Source organism: Euprymna scolopes, chromosome 13 (genome assembly GCF_053919585.1).
Source record: "Euprymna scolopes isolate OS-2025 chromosome 13, ASM5391958v1, whole genome shotgun sequence".
NCBI lineage: Eukaryota > Metazoa > Mollusca > Cephalopoda > Sepiida > Sepiolidae > Euprymna > Euprymna scolopes.
The window spans coordinates 38,174,115-38,194,125 of NC_136494.1; the positions used below are offsets into that span (position 1 = coordinate 38,174,115).

The window sequence follows — 20,011 nt, forward strand, 5'->3', positions numbered from 1 at the left end:
TGACAACGTTTAATGGGTTCAGTTTCTAGTGGGGAATCGAACTAACTACCCGAAATAAGAAACTCTCTGGACGGGTGCAAAATTTGACGTAATGCATTCTGTACACATTCCTCAGTAAGGATTTCTCAGAGACCGGCAAATAATTGCCCACCTTTTGACCGAAGGAGATAATACCTGGAAGGAGGGGTTTCTCAGGCTGAACAAAATGATACTTTACGCGATTTAAAGGTGATACTGTGTCAGGTATGTTTATCACCGTCTAAATAAACACCTCTTGATTTCGGTAATCTTACAGAAATCTGTGCGATTAGGAAAATGAAATTATTATTATTATTATTTTTTTTTTTTTTTAAATAAAAGAGACTAACTAGTTGAAATTTCATTGCTATGCTTTTTTTTTCTACTGTGAATCAAAATTAAAAACAGGAAAAAAATAGGTTTAACGTAAAAATGTATTTTTATACCACAAATTATTAATTCGATACAATCTTACCATTACAATATAAACACACACACGTGCATGCGCGCACACACATACTGACACATACGCGCATGCGCGCACATCTCTCTCTCTTTATATATATATATATATATATATATATATATATATATATATATATATATATATATATATATATATATAGTTTCATTAAATACTCTGTAAGCAAAATCCGATTCCGCATTTTGCTATATTCCTACCCTGTGATGAGAAAGTATTTCTTTCGAAACTCCGAGGATTAAGGACAATCCACTTAATTTTTGTTTCCTTTTTGAAAATGAAATATGTTTTTAACTCTTCTTAAAGTGTTTTTAATACGTTTTATTAATTATTTGTTCTTATATATATATATATATATATATATATATATATATATATATATATATATATATATATATATATAAGAGTGGTAATTTTGAAGGTTTTTTTGAGGATGGAAAGATACTGCCCCTTTACCAATGTTTCAATCATAGTAATTTGTTTTCATAGTTTTGCATATGAATTACAAAATATCTGATATTTCCCCAAACCTCTGACCTTGATGGAAGAGAGACAAAAACTTGCTGCTATGGTTTCAAATGATCTGAAATAACTGCCAGGGGAGACTTGATTCCAAACATTTCTCATATCTACCCTCTTTTGAGAATAGGGTACGATTATGAATATCCCCAGTATCAAATAATGTTTATACACAATGAAATTTACTTTATGTATAAAAACCAAAAGAGGGGAGATATAACATATGAGAAACATTTGGAATCAAGTCTCCTCTTGCTGTTATTTCAGATCATTTGAAACCATAGCAGCAAGTTTTAGTTTCTTCTCCATAAAGGCCAAATGTTTTGGGGAAATATCAGATATTTTGTAATTCATATGCAAAACTAGGAAAATAAATGACTATGATTGAAACATTGGTAAAGGTGCAGTACCTTTCTATCCTCATAAAATCCTTTAAAATTACCACTATTGAAGGTTTTCGAGAGTGCTGAAAACGAATATAACATTTAAAATTCCAGGAAAAGAGTAATTTCCAAGATATGAGGAAATTATTGTTTTAAAAAGTGAGGGGTCACTTTTCTATATTAATTTAACGTAAAATAATACCCACTTTATAGCTTCCTTTTTGGGGGAGGAGGGGGTGTCTGCTATTTTTTTTTTTTTTTTAAGGGTGGTGTTTATTTGGTAATTGTGGTCTGGGAGACCAACATAAAACCTACCTTAAAAAATTATTTCCTATAGGTTTCGGTGTGCTGAAAACGAATATCGCATTTAAATTTTTTGTAAATAAGTACTTTACTGGGTATTAAGCAATGTAATTATTTATGCTATAAGTGGTGGCTATTGTAATACGCGCAAGCGCGCACATTTTTACTTAATACCCAGAAAAATACTTATTTGTGGAAAATTTAAATGCGATATTAGTTTTCAGCACACCCGAAAACCTACAGAAAACAAGTTTTTTAAGGAAGGTTTTATATTGGTCTACCAGACTATAATCAACACTACCCTTAAAAAACATAACAGACATCCACAAAAGGTTGGGGGGGGCATAAAGTGGGTGTTTATTTTAATGTAAACTTAATATAGAAAAGTGAACCCCTAACATTTTTTAACTATAATGTCTTTATATCTTGGAAACTACTTGTTTCCTGGAATGTTAAACTTTATTTTCGTTTTCAGTACACTCGAAAACCTATAATAATAGTAATTTTAAAGAATTTTTTTGAAGGTGGAAAGATACTGCAACTTTATCGAACATTTTATGGCTGTAAAAAAGAACCAAACTTAGGTTCTGGATGATGCTGATCCCCTAATGTGCTGATCCCCTAATGTCACATAGCCCATTGCACAATTCAGGTCATTAGCTTTCCAACAAGCCTTCATTTGTTACATTCTGATCATTAGTCGCTGAGATTTCGAATTTATAAAATTTCCAAAAAGGTGGTGGTTGTATATCTATATATATGGATATATCTATACTGGTAACCAAATTGAATATTGAAATGCTCATATCTTTGGTTCTATGGGAGGAAACTACATGAAAATTTGCAGGCTTTTTGAAGATTATAATACTTTTATATGTAAAAAAGAACCTATATTTTCGAACCAATAAAATATGCCCAAATTTGACTACATTTGTATATATATAGCTTCATGGCAAGCCAGCTTTAGTTTTAGTACTTTGAGATGAGTTTTGCTTAGGGATTTTTTTTAGCTTGATTGTCTCCCTTGTGGCCTTGCCAGGCCATTAATATATATATATATATATATATATATATATTAGTACCGTCAGATGAGTATTGATAAATGAAATGAAGAAACGCTATTATGATATAATTTGGTCAGTGCATAACTTTTCAGCTGCTTCTCTTTGCTGTCATAACGTTGTGACAATGTTGGAGTCAAATGCTTCTTTACAAAATCCCCAATAGTTTGTCCCGCAATCCAATGTCAAAAAATTCCGAATCATAATCTAAGCCTAGACCGTCCTCATGAATCTTCTTGCGACATACCTAATTCATAAATGCTGAGTTACCTTCTCTTATCAGCTAGTCATAAAGATGGCGTCGTTCATCTTTTACCATTCGCTAATTAGAAAATGTTAAATAATAATAATAATAATAATAATAATAATAATAATAATAATAATAATAATAAAAACAAGTATAATAATAATAATAATAATAATAAAAACAAATAATAATAATAATAATAATAATAATAATAATAATAATAATAATAATAATAATAATAATTTGTGTCGATTGCAGTCATTATATTTGATCATAGTCGGAAATAGTTGCCATATACGCAATGTTGCATTCCATCCTCTCGCGACCATTTTCAATGTTGGTGCTATCATCGGCGTCATCATCATCATCATCATCATCATCAGCAGCAGCAGCAGCAGCAACGCTGAATTGTTTCTAATGGTGTTAGTTCTAAAAAGTACATTCGAAAGAGTATAAAAAAATACGCAATAATTTGATTATCCCGTGCCTTGCTCTGAACCTGTGACGTCAACAAAGCGACTATTTTTTATGTTTTCATGCCAAAATTTGAAGCGAACGAACGTTAGTTCAACGCTCTCTTCGAGGAGCTTTTGGCATCCCACCATCCAGTTCTTAATAATTAGGCAAACCCAAACACACGTAACTTCCTCCCCCTCTCACTCTTTCTCTCTCTCTCTCTCTCTCTCTCTCTCTCTCTCTCTCTCTTTCAACTCTTTATACACACGTGTACAACATCTCTCGCACATCACACACCAAATAAATGTTATGTTTTACTATATTTTTCGTTAATATGACCTTAAGAACATTTCCCTTTCATATTCGCTCGCACTATTTCTAATATATCGTTTACATTCACTTAGGTGAAATCTAGCCGCGTATTTCTCTTCGAATCCAGGGAGATAGCCGAACATCACATATCCGCATAAGATATTATCTGAGAACACTAGTCTCTGTATAAATTTTGAATTTATTTAATGTAATTTCTTTTCTTTTTTTACATGTTATCAAAGAGGCGATAATCAAATAATCTCAATGTTAATACATTACTGATGTTAAAAAAATCAGCCCAAAATGGCGGAATTCTTAAGGAATATAGTAGGAACACTGCATTTTAATTATCCACACGCAAATAGCAATGATTAAATGATTAATACCATCGAATTAAAAGCACTTTGAGCTTTTAAAAATCAGAAGAAAAAAAAATGTACGAAACATCGGACAACTCAAAAGAAAGTCAAAGAAATAAGTGACCAAACAATTTGTTTTAAGCCAAGAGAAATGCAACCATTTTGGTTTCCCTGAATTTAATATAATTAGAGAAATGAAAGGCACTTCTATATTTTAGCAGTATATTAGCATATAGTCGGCCTAATCATGTTCTCATTAGATCACCGAAGTTAAGGAACGTTGAGCCTGATCAGTACCAAATGGGTGACTATTTGGGAATACCAAGCGCTGTATGTGAGAAATGTTGATATATCTCTGCAAGAACTACAAAAATATAACGCCCTTATCTTCCCTTACCGGCATATTCATGCTATTGGGGACAGCTTGAGAATTTAATATTCCTTTGATACTTCCTCCTTTGGAGAAAGTCGGTTCAACCCGCCTAGATTGAATGTTGGCATAATATTAGTAGCATATAACGAAAATCGTCAAACAAATGAAAAGAAAAAAATCGAATATTCTTTTTCAAATACCATAAAGGAAATATTTATTTAATTACCTTTACGGTTCGGGGTAGGCGGAAGAAAGTTATTTGCGCTTTAGAAAATTTGTCAACAATTAACTTCAGGCGAAGATAGCCGATGCTTGGATGTCCAGTAAACAGGACAAGAGAGAGAAAAGGACGTTTTGGTATAGGTTTTAATTGAATCATATACAGGAGTAATTGTTGGAGTTCCGTATTGCCAGTAAGATCAACTCCTACAATATTTTGTAATAAAAGAATCGTCAAATGAAAGGAAAGCAAAACCTTTCTATAAATAACAAATAATATATTTATTTGCGTGATCTACACCGTTGGGTGTAGGTTGCTGAAAGTTAAAACAATGTCGTAGCGAAGGAAATAATAAAGGAAAGTCGGAGGCTGAATTTATTTTCTCAGGCAGAATATCTTCCAGCCGAAATAGCCATGCTTGGCGATAAATAGGTCGGGGCGAGAGAGAAAAGATCGACCTCTTTATTCGTATGAGGAAGCTTTCTGTGAATACTGTATTATTCTCTAAAGGTCTTAAATTAGTTCTTTAAAGGTTTGATCGAAATTAATACGCCCTGGAGGCTGATTGGTTGTATTCACAAGGGTTGCTCTCCACAAGAGGAAAGAAATGGTAATGTTTATAACTTCTACTGGACCACGTAAAAGTTGCTAACATCCATAAGTGAAAATGGAACCGACTGGATTAGAATTTGGCATACCTAAGTCATCAGGTGTGTCGTTATCCACTTCACCATCGCCATCTTTCTTTAATAGCTTAAAATTTCTGAAAATATATTTTGATTCGATAAATAAATAAATAAAAAAAAAGAAAAAAAAACGTACAAACGATTTGTCCTTTTTCCCATTTTTGATTCGATAAATTTAATTTAAAATTGAAATCGTTTACCTTGTTGGTAAAAAAAAAAAATCGAATTGCTCAACTATATCATTTTCCCAATCGACTCAAAGGTTTTCTGGAGGAGGTTTTCCTAGAATTTTAACCTTGCGAATAGCAGAATTCGAAATTGGTTTATCTGGTTCCCCACACTCTGGAATTGTACCATTTCTTATGTGCGATAATATTTCTCATATGGAGGTTTCTATTGCACTCTACGTCGCCGTTACAACTCACGTCTCATTTGTGTATATCATCGTAGTTAAGACAGTATGACTGAAGAGGTTGGTCTGTACGATCGTGTTCAGCTTTCCTGTGATGCACATCTTCTTTCAAGGCATATATTGAGGTCACATTTGGTTTTAATATGGTTAACCTTTATTTGAACGACTTTCAGCTGAGTTGGGACTGTCCAAATCTGCAGCGGATTTGTTATTTCGGCGAAGAGTTCCATACCATTCACAATTCGACGTTGTATGAATAACTCGCTGTTATTGCTCACAGCACTTGTTCAGTTAACGTTTCTGTTTACATACAGCATAGTTACGTTGATACACCGATTCTCGCTAGATTATCGAAGTTAAACGACTTTGAGTTTACACAGTACCAGATGGGTAACCATTTGAGAATACCAGGCGATCTACGCGTACACAGCTGTGACGATCCGTATACATATCGAGCCATTAGAAAAAAAAATGACAAAGTCACAGCAGCACCCGAAAGGTGACGGTGACTAAGTGGTTAACGACACTGACTGATAACCAGAGTGTGCCAAGTTCGAATCCAGTTTGCTCTACAGAAACACTTTCACTTAGGAATGTTGGCAACCTTCACATGTTCTTCCTCCCCGTAAATACCTGATATCTTTATAGAAAGAATTCTAACTAGAAAGATATTGGAGAAACGAATGCCAGCAATTATTAACTAATTCACACGAAATGAATGAATGATGCTCAACACGAACAACAGCATACTTGGAACTTGGACTTTGTCAAGGTTGCACATACGTATAATAGCCTGGGGATGACCTAAGTATAAAAGTCTAAGTCTCGGTTGGTCATTTCGAGACATACTTCACAATAACCAAGCTAAAAGTGTTAAAATTATTTCATTCTCACCAATACTTTGTTAAAATTATTTCATTCTCACCAATACTTTGTTAAAATTATTTCATTCTCACCAATACTTTGTTAAAATTATTTCATTCTCACCAATACTTTGTTAAAATTATTTCGTTCTCACCAATACTCTGTTAAAATTATTTCATTCTCACCAATACTCTGTTAAAATTATTTCATTCTCACCAATACTCTGTTAAAATTATTTCATTCTCACCAATACTTTGTTAAAATTATTTCATTCTCACCAATACTTTGTTAAAATTATTTCATTCTCACCAATACTTTGTTAAAATTATTTCATTCTCACCAATACTTTGTTAAAATTATTTCATTCTCACCAATACTTTGTTAAAATTATTTCATTCTCACCAATACTTTGTTAAAATTATTTCATTCTCACCAATACTTTGTTAAAATTATTTCATTCTCACCAATACTCTGTTAAAATTATTTCATTCTCACCAATACTTTGTTAAAATTATTTCATTCTCACCAATACTTTGTTAAAAGAAGATGAAATGTACTTTGTGTCACATAAGTTTGCTTTTTTATACATGAATTTTTGAACTGTTCTTTCATCATCATCAACCATTACACCCAGTGGTGTGTTGGGTAGCAACAAATCCCCTCCACTTCCGCCTATCCTGAACCAGCTTAGCCAGTGAACCCCAAGATTGTTGCACAGTTTTCCTCTCCCTTTCCACCGTTCTTCTCCAAGTTGCTTTCGGCTTCCTCCTCTTGCCATCTGGGGTCAAGTGCAGTGCTGTTCTTGTGATTGATTGTGGGTCATTCTGGAGAACGTGCCCATTCCACAAGAAAAAAAAAACATGAGACAGATATTTTAGCATTTTTGATTTACGTTTTATAAAGAAATGATAATCGTTCGCTCTTTCCTTGTTACGTTTATTGGTCATTATTTAACGAACATTCAGTAAGTGGTAATAAACACAAAAATTAAAGGTGCAAATTAACAGAGAAAACACTTTATATCAAACAATTACAAAAAGTAAAGTGTTTATATGTACGATAAAATTCATGCGAGTATCTAAACAAGCGAACGTTAGTACCTCTACTGAGGAGGTTATGTTTGTCTTCGAGTTTGTTTATTTGTGTACAACGTAGCGTCCACATCACATGACCAATAGATATCAAATTTGATTAATTATCGATCACGTTTAACTCAAAACTGCCGTTATTTACATCAACCGTCAAGGTCTTGGTTACTTTTGTAGTGATGCAAGTTTGAATTCTTCACCGCTTGTGTTGTATTCTTGTGGGCCAGTAATAATCAAGAAAAACAGTGATATAGTTAACAAAAGTGTATTAGCAGAAGTATGTTGCAGAAGTACACGTCATGATTCTATGACCATAACTGCCATAAACGGTAATCCAATAGCGTGTTAGATGTACCTATTTACTATGCCTCCCCACGGGACAGAGTTAGACACTAGGGTCGTTTTTTAACGTGGAGAAAAGGTACAAAAATAAAAATTGTCTCAGTCGTGAAGGATTTCTCCTCCACCGAAAGAGAACAAGAAATAGAAGTGCAGCACCTGAAGAACAGATGGTATTTATTTGCTCCCCCACGGAGCAAATTAGGCACAAGGCCGATTTTTAACGTGAGGAGTGAAGGGGAAATGGGGACCAACTCCCCGGGGAGTAGGGGAGCTGGATAGTGACAATTGGTATGAAGGGTTGCCCCTACATTGACCAAGGTCTTATATGTGAGGTTGCCCACACATATGGTCTTTGCTTGCAGTATCTGTCGGAGCAGATGGTATTTATTTGCTCCCCCACCGAGCAAATTAGGCACAAGGCCGATTTTTAATGTGAGGAGTGAAGGGAGGAGGAAGGGAAGAAGGGGACCAGCTCCCGAGAGGTGGGAAATGGGAGCTGGTTAAAGGTCAGACATGTGGGGTTGCCCCCACATCTGGTCTTTGCTAGTCATAGCTTGCAGTATCTGTCGGAGCAGATACTACACTTTGATCTTGTCCCGAAGGCCAAGCAATGTAGCTATTATAGTATAAGTCCATTATTACTGAAATAGATATATCAGCTTATTCCATAACAACAGATAAGATGAAAGTAACAATTTGTACGATTACTTGGTTTTATTTATTGTAGTTCAAAAAGTTTCGCATGTAATTCACTTTTGGCCTGTGGGGAAACAACTAGATGAAGACCTCCAATCTTTAGTGCAATGAGGACAAAAAATGGATGGTCACATTCAATGATGCCAATACTAAGCTCGTGTCCTTAACAAGAAACCTCTACCACCAATAGCAATGGCCAGAAACACATTACCTAAAAGTACTTCTTTTAAACTCCTCGGCCTAACGTTCACAGGGAACATAAATTGGAACTGATACATTGATAACATTGCCAAGGCTGCTGCGAAAAATGCGGGCTCTCTCTGTCGTGCTAGAAAGCTACTTACGCCTGGAAGTATCCTGTACTATACTATTCACTTTTAGCCTTGAAGAGTTTGGTCTTTGTCGGAATTTTGACGGACTTTCAACTTACGGTTATCCCAAATTTAATAAATGAAGCTGATGCACTTCGATAATAGTAACAGTTCCAAATTTCAACCTGGTCAAATACATAGTTTTTGCGTTACCAAAGTTTCCATGGAATAGCTTCCGAAATACTTCAGAATCTACGGAATTAATTCTCTAATAAAACCATTTTTACGCAGTCACACGGATGTACGCAGTCTCACAACAAAATTATGTTCTTGTTGTATGTGTATTTTTATTATAACCAGTGTGTATCTTTGTGGAGTATAAATGAGTATGAAAATCTTTTCTTGGTAACCTCAGAGTATCTCACATGGCGCACGATGGGCGTATTAGGCTTAGCAAGAAAAATCCCCGTGTACAGGGAAAGATGAAGTGCAAAGAGATGTAACGTGGACATTAAAGTCTCCACCAACACTTATGTATTTGAGCTTTTATAGGTCTGTATAAGCCGAATGAAAGTGGCCTAGAACGGGTTATTAAGAGGTTTAACAGAGTCCATCTTGATTGATTTGATAAGTCATCTCCCTCTCAGTACAGACCAATAAGTCTCCTGTGTGTCATGAGTAAGTTGCTGGAATCCATTATTAAATGAAGAAGTACTCAGTCACCTCAGCAGAAATAACTTTCTTAGTGACATGAAATATGGTTTCCGTTCTGTTAGATCTACAGCAGATGTGCTAACGGTTATATCTCATAGGATTAGTGAATCTCTCAACAAATGCTTCCTTTCTATGGCAATTGCTCTTGACATATCAATGATCTCCCAAAACACATACTTAAATTATTCGTTGACATCTATGCCGATGACACAACCATCTATGGCAACACATCAAAGGCCGTAAGTGACAAAGTTCTCTCTGATTCCCTCTCCTCTGATCCTGAGCGTGTGGTACAGTGGGGGAAGGGGTGGCTGGTTACTTTCAATGCATCTTAAACCAAGCTCCTTACATTATCAACGCTCTGATCCCGATCTGGCATCAATTAAAATGGATGCGTCTCGTCTTGGGGAGGCTTCATGTTTTGACAAGCTTCTGGGTTTGACCTTTACTCCTGATCTGAAATGGAACACGTACATCAAATCTGTTGCCCAGGTCGCTGGGAAAATGGTAGGATCCTTCTATCACTCCAGAAGATATCTCACTACTGATGCAATTCTCTATCTGTATAAAAGCAAAGTACGTCCAAGGATGGAGTACTGCTGCCACATCTGGACTGGAGCTGCTAAAAACAGTCTATCCTGCCTTGACGGAGTACAAAATAGACTTCGTGGCTTAGTGGGTGATGCCCTTTTCTCTTCCCTGCAACCTCTCTCCCACAGAAGAGACGTTGCGAGTCTTTATTTTATGGTTATTTCCATGGCAGGTGCTTGTCCGAGCTTTAATCTCTGGTCCTGCCCCCGCCTATCTTTCACGAAAAACACCCGTTTAGCTGAAACCACTGTCAGTAATTTTCCCCACTCTTTATCTGTGCCTAAATCAAAACGTAGATTCCATGAACAACGCTTCTTTCTTAGAAGTGCACGCCTGTGGAATTCTCTTTCGTTTGCCTGTTTTCCACCTGACTACAACTTGGATGTCTTCAAGTCCAACATAAACAAATCCCTGATGAATCGCCCCCTTAAGTAAGACACTTTATCAAATCTCCAATACTAACTATTACTACAATACTATCCCATTGATTAATGTACACGCAATAGCCCTTATCCCCGAGTGGCTTCCGGGCCTTGATAAGCGGTGACCTCCATGTAAAAAAAATTAATTTTTCAAGTAAAGCCAGAAATAAGGCTCAGACGTGGTACAAGGTACGTTTAATTCGTAAGATATTCAGCTTATATAAAAGAGTACTTTTGATGGGATATAATATAAATTGTCCAAGTTGACAAGGATATATCCCTTTTGACAAAACAGAACTGATATTACACTTTGACACTAGCCTGAAGGCGAGTTAATATCAGAGTCTCTCAACATGTCCATGCAAAATATTTAAATCGGCCCCGTGAATAGATATGCCCTCTTTCTCCTATTTCCGCCATTCTACCAATTCCTGTCTCATTCGTCCATTTGCCATCGAATTCATTCACTGTTCAAACACTCAAGATTGTCAGGGTTTTATAATTCCGTCCACCTGTTACCCGTTGGGTCAGTATTCATCGTATCATTAAGTGTTTGTAAATTTAAAGTTACGGGTTCGCTCAAAAATAGAAAAAAAATCCTGGTAGAAACCCACCCATTAAATTGTACCGTGGCATTTACTGGGTGGATTTCTTTCTATTAATATTTTGTTTAATTTTCTATTTTTGAAAGATTATCCACACTCCAAACATTTGGCCCTCTCATGTCGGCAGTTTTTCTTGTTTACGCGTAACACTCGACACTACTTGTTTTTTTTTTCGAACTAAATAAACTGTCTTAAATAAGTTATAAAACACTAAACCCTATTTAAGCTAGGTAGAGGAGTAACGTATTTTGCCTTTGATAACATTTATTTGTTATATACTTGTTTTTAATCACTTTTTTGTTTTATTTTTGTAGGTAAAAAAAAAAGAAATGCCCGAAAGTTCTTGTTTCTTTATGAACATGTGTTTCAGTTCAACGACGCGAATTTATGAATCATTGTTTTTTTTTACTGTCACTCCAAAATATATATAAGCAAGGTTTTAATTTCGTTCATTGCTGGTTCGTGATATTTAGGATAGGTGTCCGTGTTTTGTTGTTTGATGTCTTTGCTGAATACCTCTTTCTCCCTTTCTTCATTACCCCAATCCTTTGAGACCCTCCCTAAGGGGCAATCTACCACCCTGTTCAGAATAGTAAAACTTGGAATATCACTTTCATATAAGCTCTCACATCTGGACTCTTAAGAAGGTATCTATCATTGCAGTTATTATCGGAACAACTGGACCCATGAAAAAGAATTTCAAAAACTTCCTGGCAAATATACCTGGTGAACCAAATGCAAGAGAGATTCAAACAATTGCACTTAAAGGGACAGTCAGAATCTTAAAAAGATCTCTCAGTTGGAATATCTGAGTTAGCGGTGAATGTTTGGCATCTGATAGGATGCCCCATCCCTAGCTTAAACAAACTGGTGAGAAAATTAAAAACAAGAGAGAATTATTATAATTCAATATTTCGCTCGGTAATGTCTAACGATGCAATTACACGTAGGTTTTAATTTTCTTTTTCGTTTATTAACAAGTCACCGTTTATCAAGGCCCAAATACTACTCAAGGATAATCCATGAATCACAATTGGATTACAGTTATTTTAAAAAATAACGTTCGATTTATTTTCATTCAAAGATTCTAACAATTTTCTTCTTCTTCTTCTTCTTCTTCTTCTTATCATTATTATTGTTGTTGTTGTTGTTGTTGTTGTTCTTGTTTTTACCCCCTTTTCTTTTTTTTCGTTTTAATTTTCTTTCTCTTCTTCCGTTTTTTCTTCTTATTGATTGTAACAAAGGCCCTTCACTTTCAGTAGGTATTCCATTAGTGTTGTTTTCTCCTCCTTTGAAATCTTGTTGTTGTTGCTGTTGTTGTCTTCTTCTTCTTCTTCTTCTTCTTCTTCTTCTTCTTCTTCTTCTTCTTCTTCTTCTTCTTGATTACAATGAAGGCCCTTTACATTCGGTAGGCATCTAATTGACGTTGTTCATTTTCTTCTCTCTTGAAACCTTAGTTGGCAATTCACTTCCTTTCAGCTAAGATTAAATCGTAGAAAATAAACTACATATGAAATTATTGGGGATATTTTAAGTATGGTATTCTCCACGCTTGATACCAGGTTTTGCTAGCATTCTTCGGAGGAGGAAGTTTCTAGGAAATTAAATTCACAAGCGGTCCCTAGTTGCATGCATATCCTAGTCACAGAAGATGATGACGTAACTTTTTGTTTTTGCGTGAATATGTCGCTCTCCTATGATATACATCGCTTGGTATTCTCAAATTGTCACCCATCAGGTACTGGCCAAGCTTTTTCGTTGCTTAACTTTGATGATCTAATGAGAACCGGTGTGTCAACATGGTTATGACGTATAGATGTAGTGATTAATGAGGTGAGAATGGTGGACGAATGACACACTGCTTTTAAGAATGTCCCAAACTGCATCCAGTTACAACAATGATATACAAAGGATGACAACCGCCCTCCTCTTTACTCCTCGCAGTTTTGCTGGCCTTGTGTCACATTTGTAAAAAAAACTATTTTACATTTTTTTTTCAAACAATTTTCTCAAAGTGTAGTAGAAGTTTTATATTTGGCTTCACCCCGAGTTTTTCTGTTTATTTTTGTTACGAGGAAAAGAGTGTCTGAGTATCCTTTATTAAACTGACCTTGTGTTTAACTTTGACATTGAAGGCAGGAAAACAATGACTTCTTAGTTGAACACACTTTTGACCACACTTTGCAAGTCGTGTGGAGCCAAAAATGTAATGTTACTTAACCGTTACAATGTGACGTAACTGAAACGTTACGAGGTTACATTGCGGACACTTTGTTGTAAAGATATCCCAAATAGAACGCCATGGCAACGTTTTTGTAACTAAAAAAAAAGTTATAGCAACGTTAACTGGCAAATCAAGTCGGAGGCGATTGGTATGTAAAGCAGCTTTACAACATTCCAATTCAATTAAGAGACAGCGTTGTGCGCAATCTACACATTCCATTTGGCACAAAGGTAGTTGCGAGTGTGTGTGTGTGTGTGTGTGTGTGTGTGTGTGTGTGTGTGAGAGAGAGAGAGAGAGACTGTGAGTGTGTGTGTGAAGTGTGTCTTCACTACATATAAAGACAAAGGATTTTTATAGATAATTCTAACGAATAAAAAGTATTAATCTGCAATACATACAATACTATGTATATTTACAAGCAAAATACCCATCCTAAGATAAGTAAATTTAATTCTTCGAACATAACAGCTTTATATCCCTTTTGCTAAGTGTGATAACGAACAAGCAAACCCAGCTAATACATACACACATACACACACACACACACACATATATATATATATGCAAACCCAGCTACTACATATATATATATATATATATATATATATATATATATATATATATATATATATATACATATGCATATATATACGTACATATATATACGTATATATATACATATATACATATATATACACATATATACACACATATACATATATTATACATATATATACAAATATATATACATACATATATATACATACATATATATACATATATATATATACATACATACATATATATACATACATACATATATATATACCTACATACACACACATACATACATATATATATATATATATATATATATATATATATATATATATATATATATATATATATATATATATATATACCCGGCATTGGCGGGGGTAGAGTTTAATCACATACTATTTAAGATACGAATTTCCTGAAAGTGAATTACATTGTATTTATGGAAGCATAAAACACATCTATTTTAATCTATGAAAATTAAACAGGATATAACTCTCATAGTTTAAAAGGGGAATAATTCCCTCTGCTTAAATAATTACACTTGCTTCCGTTTTTAATAGTGTCGGCTAATAATGATTAAAAATAATTTAACTTAAACTAAATTGATTTAAAAATAAATGAAATAAATAAACTTTAAATAATATTTCTAAATATAACAATTAGCATAATTCTATTAAAACAACTAATAACATGGAGGTAATTATACAAATAGTTTTTCTGTAATGTAATATGCAAATGAAGTTATTTCTTGAATGTAGATTTCCTTTTCATAAGTATTATATATATAGAGATCATGTTGGAATGAAAGTGTGTAAACGCTCGTTTACAGTATTAAAATTAATTTGTGAAATAATGTACCGTTTGTACATATTAATCAAATTATGAACAAACAAAGAAACAGACAAGAATATCATTTTATTATAATATATAAGATAAGATGGTCAGGCATTCTGTGTTTACAAATATTAAAATGTGATCATTGTGTGTATATGTGTGCTTGTGCGAACTTGTGACTATACGTGATGCCGTACTTCAATATTTTCGAATGTTTTGAACGTGTGTATGCGAGTCCTTAGGTTTTGTAAGGACTCGCATACACACGTGGTTAATAAAAAAAATACCCACGTGGTTAATAATAAAAAAAACAAAAATAAAAAAAAACGCGGCTTCAAGTGTAATCTTTTTTGTAAAAAAAAAAGATTTTGCAGCATTTTTTTTTTTTTGTAATCACAATGAATTTTTTTGTAGTATGGCTTAGATATTACTTTGAATCATTTGAAATATGCGCTGAGGAAAGAAGGAGTGATGCAATGCATTCGAGCATTAAGAAATATAAATGTTTGTCTCGCTGTACATTACATAAATATATACATACGGTAATCATACTCTGCCCCTCTCTCTTCCTCCGTCCCTCCCGCCCCCTTTCTCTCATACACTAAACGCACACACAACACATATAATTTTAATTCTCAAATAGTTTTGTTCGCCTTTTATGGATCGTCATAAGCCTTTTAAACTAGTCAGATGAAATCAAAATTTCGCGTATCTTAATTGGCTTTTAATACGTATAGTTCAAATTTCAGACAAATTTGAATTATTTGAATTTTTAAACGGGACAAGGGTTATGTTACTTTTATACCCCCCCTCCACAAACCATTAAAATATATAAAAACCCAAACTAAAATATTTCTAAAAACTGTTACAATGATTCACAAATACGTGCATTGGTTTTGCTAGATAAACCGCTGAAAACGTGTGGTATCTATTTCTCTCCCACAGTGAGAAATGTGACACTAGGGCCGAAAAGTGGGATTAAAAAATCAGCGCCCCAGGGGAGGAGCACTTTGACCCAGCAAAAGATGCTTTTGCAGCTCCGTTTGCATTCCCCCGTAGAGACACATTAAGCGATTACCAATAAGTTTACCTCTTCTCAAAAAAAGAAAGCAAACATCCTTAGAGAGAGAGAGAGAGAGAGAGAGAGAGAGAGAGAGAGAGAGAGAGAGAGAGAGAGAGAGAGAGACAGACAGACAGACAGACAGACAGACAGACAGACAGACAGACAGACAGACACGCGTCTCGGCTATTCGTATAGATGTTTGTTTCTGGTTGTCTCAGCCAATGTCGGTTCACCATTTCAAGAGGTTCATTTCCGGTAAATTTCACCGCAGACTCACATTTTGATGAACAATCCAACCCTTTTAAATAATAATCAAATGATGATTAAAGAAAGGATTAAAAATGATTAAAAATGGCCGATACTTGTTTACACGGTGACCGCTCGGAATTCGAAAGTGATTTCAAAGTTTTAAAACTGTCGTCTCGTAAAGCTATCTTGAATTAAAGTTTCACGATAAAAGTCTAGTATCATGATTTATTTGTGCACCGAAATGAATGAAAAACATAAATGTTCATACGCGGTTGTATAAAACTCACAACAAATCCTTCATCACACCGAATTATGTCCTATTCAATTTTCAATTTCATTTAAAGTATACTAATCTGATGCTGTTTAGTTTAAAGAAAATTTTTTATTGTTAGCATTATGTCGTTATGTTTATCAGACGGTCGGGTTTCAATCTTGGCTTGAGGTAGTTGCCTGTCTACCCGCACTGATGAGCTGTGAAACAGCGAAACAGTACTGTATGTGGATGACTATATATATATATATATATATATATATATATATATATATATATATATATATATAAATAAACGGCATAATCATGTTGACACACTGGTTCCCGTCAGGTTAAGCAACGTTGAGCCTGGCTAGTACCAGATGAGTGACCATTTGGGAATTCTAGGCGCTGTATGTGCTTTTCGCTTATCTCAGCATTGTTTCCAGTCGTTCTGAACCTCCAGTTGGCACTGGTATATATATATATATATATATATATATATATATGTATGTATGTGTGTGTGTGTGTGTGTGTGTTAAATAAATAAATAAATATAAACATCCTGTTTCTATATTTTTAGATAAGGATTAATAATTCGTATCATGTGAATTATTTGGACTACTGTTCTCATCTCGAGTGTTATTCGTACAACGTTTCAGTCGATGTAACTGACTTTCTTCAGGTATATCTTGCCGAACTCGGGTATTTTTCTGTCGAACTCGGGAATCTACGCTATGGCGTAGTGGATAAAGTACTTGGTAAATCTAATGAAAAGTCACACTCTTCTAAACATTGAAATTTAAATCCTCAGTGCGGGCGACACTAAAATAAAATTGCGAATTACTTAGAGCTTGTACCCTGTCATGACTGACGGAACGAAAGCATGTAACCCCCGCCGATGAAATAAAAGGGTTCCGTTAGAAATTCCGTACAGATTCCCGAGTTTGACAGAAAAATTACCGAGTTCGGCAAGCTACAACTGAAGAAGGTCGAAAGTTATATCGACTGGCACGTTGTGCGAATAACACTCAAGATGAGAAAAGCTGGCCTAATAGTCCAAATATTCCAAAGTTTATTGGTAGACGATTTAATGTATATTTAGCCATGAAGACACAATCTATCCTTGACAGGAAATGAATAAATACCCTGTGTACTGGCGAAACCCATGTTACCATTTTTAAAATTTCTGTAATTTTTAATGTTCACGCAATAAATATAATAAAACAAAGTCAAACATTATCATTGCTGTTTATGGATGTCCAGTGCGAACACAGACCCCACGATATTATTGTAAAAATCAATTAATATTGAATTATTAGATTCATAGTAAAATTATACTTGAAAAAAAAATGTACGATCTTGATATAAGTCTTTGTTTTCAATTGCATCCACAGGTAGACGAACAAAGTTGTCACGAATATAGCATAGATATCGATACAGGGAGAATAAATTCATCGGACAATACAATTTTGAACCACTTTTATGTCAGCATACGAGAATTAAAATCAAGATACAAAAGCTTATGTTTATTATCCTTATTCTAATTTTTTAAAGTTCGTATTATAATTTATCATTTAGAAAATGTTTAAAATTTAAGGAGTAAACTAAAAGAGTCTTAAGAAGAAATTACAATTTAGGGAATCTTTTTAAATCAATGTCTAATAACAGTGGATCAAATTCAATGCGGATGTCAAGTATTTGAATCTTAAAATGAAAGATTATTCTTATTATACATCCGCAAAAACCTTTTAAAAAAACTCCAAAGAAACCGAAATTTGATGAATATTTATTAATTGATGTCTAATATCTACTGATTCACAAAAAAAAAAAAAATAATAATTTAAAAAAAAAATGGAGGTATCTGGATTTTCACGAAGGGTTGCCACCATTTTTTGCGTTATTTACGTAATTCTAAGTATAACTAAATACAACCAACGTTATGACCCCTTACGTCCAGCAATTGCGTTTCAAAATTAATAATGATCGTTTAATGAGTTAAGGTGTTGAATCCTGCACGTGCAAATATACAAACGTACGCACTTAGACAACTTTATGTATTAATAGAGATTTGCAGTGTATTTGTATTTCCGCGTATCAAAAAGAAATCCAGGATCAACACACATTTTATTTTTCAACGGAAATCAAAATCACTAATCTTTGTTTCATGTCTATAGCCATTGTTTGTTCACAACGTTTTATTGTACCTATTTACTATGCCTCCCCACGGGACAGAGTTAGACATCTGAAGAACAGATACTACACTTTGATCTTGACCAAAAGGCCAAGCACAACGTTTTATTGTAAGCAAAATCACATGAATGGAATTTGAGATATTTCTAAAATTAGATTTTTTTTTTTAATTTAATAATTGAAACACTTACCTTCGAAAGCTTTTTTTCACGCTAATCACGTGTAAAATATCCAAGCAGGACTAAAGTGAACCGTTTTTAATTATCGATGTATATTGTAAGTATAGTCTTTAAAGGGTCGATTAAGAGCCTTATTTCCTTTTTAAATATATATTTATGTACATACGTATACACACATATATATTTTTTTTTCGTGTCACTTTGTTGCCCGTGTCGTACGAGCCTTTTAATAAACAACCTCCTTTGTTTACTCTTACGAGCGTAAGTCAATCAGCATCGAAGCAGAGTGTCCGTCGTCAACAAACATCAGCAGCAGCGGTCACAGTAGGAGACTGTGGAGGGAGGGACGGAGGCACCTGCCGTGTGCGATTTTTGTACCTGGCTTTGAAATGTCATCAAGGAGCACTAAACTTCTCCCTCCGCCCCCCATGCATGTGCTCTCTCTCTCTCACATTCTTCTCTTTTTCTCTCTCTTTCTCTTTCACTCGATGTATCTCTCGACCCACTTCACTTTATCTATCATGCTTTTATTTGTGGAATGTACAGGGAATGCAGTTGAAATTATATGCGAACAATGCGTCTAGAAAGAATAGAGCCGCGTCTCATGTTCATAAATCGACACTGACCATTGCGGCGCAATGGCATTGCGCGCACTCACCAAATTCATAAGCAAATCTTATCATAGATGTTATTTTTTGTGATAATTAGTAGTCGTAATTAGTATCATTATTATCGTTATGATAATCGTTTTACTCGAATTAATCAACATTACATACGGCGTGTAGGATATTTTATCACAAGAGCCTAAAACTTCGTATGATTCGGACTACTGTTCTCACCTTGAGAGTTATTTTCACAAAGTTTCAGTTAATGTAACCTCCGACATCTTTCAGGTGTATTTTATCAAACTTGGGAATCTTTCTGTCGAACTCAGAATTTCAAACGAAACCCATTATTTGATCTACGGGGGGTAGCATGCTCTCGTTCCGTCAGCC

At 34.5% G+C, this 20,011-nt stretch overlaps 1 protein-coding gene across 4 annotated transcripts in view; it reads right to left on the reverse strand.

Annotated features, from left to right (window-relative positions):
* LOC145291978 (angiomotin-like protein 1) overlaps nucleotides 1–19,515 on the reverse strand; it is a 98,107-nt gene extending 78,592 nt beyond the window's left edge. For 2 of the 4 annotated variants that reach the window (XR_013869513.1, XM_080137924.1), the window contains exon 1: nucleotides 19,029–19,420. The gene's annotated coding sequence lies outside the window, so the exon portion shown is untranslated. Of the gene's footprint in view, nucleotides 1–19,028 lie in introns of all 4 variants that reach the window. The other 2 variants (XR_013869516.1, XM_080137928.1) reach the window with 2 other exon arrangements.
* Between the last annotated feature and the right edge of the window lie 496 nt (nucleotides 19,516–20,011).